Here is a 1,846-nt window from a genome sequence, read left to right on the forward strand (position 1 = left end):
TGCCCAAGTTTCCACGCATTGGCACTGAACCCGGGACCATGTGGCTGGGAAGCAAGCGCCTTACCACAGTGCCACACCTGCGCCTATATATATATGTATGTATGTATGTGTGTGCTTGAGTTTATATATACATACATACATGTATATATATGTATTTATATATTTATATATACATATATATATATGTATGCATGTATGTTTGCATGCATATATATACATAACACAAAAAGAAAAACAACAGCGCATGGACGTGCAAAGTGTATGCAAAGTATTAACTAACAGAGGCTCAGAGACGGAAAGAAAGTTAGTTTTACGTTGTGAACAAAGCTTTCTTCAAAACAGGAGACAGAGTGAAGTCCAAGAGTGGAGGAAGGCTGAGGGAAAAAATCGCCAACAATTCACATGTAGTTATATTTTGAAATGACCGGAGGGGATTGGATGAAGAAAATGTTGTTTCTAAGACAGGAGAGTATAAGGGAAGGTATCTGTATGTACGTGTGCGTATAGACGCGCGCGCGCGCGCGTGGCTGTAACTGAGTGTGTGAGTGTGCATGCGGGTGGTGGTAACTGTGTGTGTGTGGTGATAACTGTTTATATGTGTATGTGTGAGTGAACTTCTTGCCTGTTAATACTCTTGAAAGAATTTAGCAGCTATGGTAACAGAAGTGGTGGTCTTTTGTGTAATTGTGTGTTCCTTCACAAGTGCGTAGGTGGGATGGTCAGTGGAAAGGTGTTTGACTGACACTGTGACGGGTGTGTATGTGTATCTATATATGTATATATGTATATATGTGTGTGCGTGTATGTGTATGTTGCGTGTGTGTTTTGTGTGTGGTGTGTGTGCGTGTATGTGCGCTTGTAGTGTGTGTGTAACCACGTGTGAGTTTGTGTGTGTGAGGTATATGTGCGTTCCTGTGTGCGTCTGTGTGTGTGCGTGTATGTGCGTGTAGTATGTGTGTGTGTGCGTGTGCGTGCGTATGTGTGTGCGTGTGCGTGTGCGTGTGCGTGCGTATGTGTGTGCGCGTTTGAATATCTGTGTGTGCGTGTGTATGTGTGCGTGTGTGTGTGTGTGTGTGTATGTATGTATGTATGTATGTATGTATGTACGTATGTATATATGTATGTATGTTTGTATGATAATAGAAAAGTGTATTTGCAACTATTTAGCGTTTCACAGCGGAGATTTTAAAACTATAGTTTAGCCATTTTAACTTCCTTTGAAAAATACGTTTATATGTATGTGTATTCGGACACATACATACATAAATATAAACCTATATACATGGACAAAACGCGCACTCGCACACGCACACACACACACACACACACACACACACACACACACACACACACACACACACACACACACACACACACACACACACACACACACACACACACACACACACACACACACACACACACACATGCTTTTATATGCGTGCAAGTGTTTTACTGCAAGGTACGTAACGGTTTACTACCAAAATATGAACCAGTGTGTGTTTTATTAGCGCATGTTTATGTCTATATACTTGTATTTGTGTTTATATCACTAAGTACATTTTTATATCTCCCCATATCTATACATCAGTATCACTGTATGCTTGCTTGAGCTAATGTCTTTATATACAGTTGCAATGTTTTAATGTTTACACACTCTCAAATAGCTATCGTCATACATATACCTTCAGAAATATGTGTGTATGCATATACATTAACATATACATTAACATATACATTAACATATACAAGCCATGCCTAATTATACACACTTTTCATTTTTTTTCATTTTTACCATTTAGAACACAATTTAAAACTATTATCTACTTTCCCTCCTTTCTTCTTT

At 39.0% G+C, this 1,846-nt stretch overlaps 1 protein-coding gene across 4 annotated transcripts in view; it reads right to left on the reverse strand.

Moving 5' to 3' along the window:
- Nucleotides 1–1,846, reverse strand: part of LOC128251052 (GATOR complex protein WDR24-like) — a 62,578-nt gene that overhangs the window by 46,870 nt on the left and 13,862 nt on the right. The window lies entirely within an intron of this gene.

Source organism: Octopus bimaculoides, chromosome 2 (genome assembly GCF_001194135.2).
Source record: "Octopus bimaculoides isolate UCB-OBI-ISO-001 chromosome 2, ASM119413v2, whole genome shotgun sequence".
Taxonomy (NCBI): domain Eukaryota; kingdom Metazoa; phylum Mollusca; class Cephalopoda; order Octopoda; family Octopodidae; genus Octopus; species Octopus bimaculoides.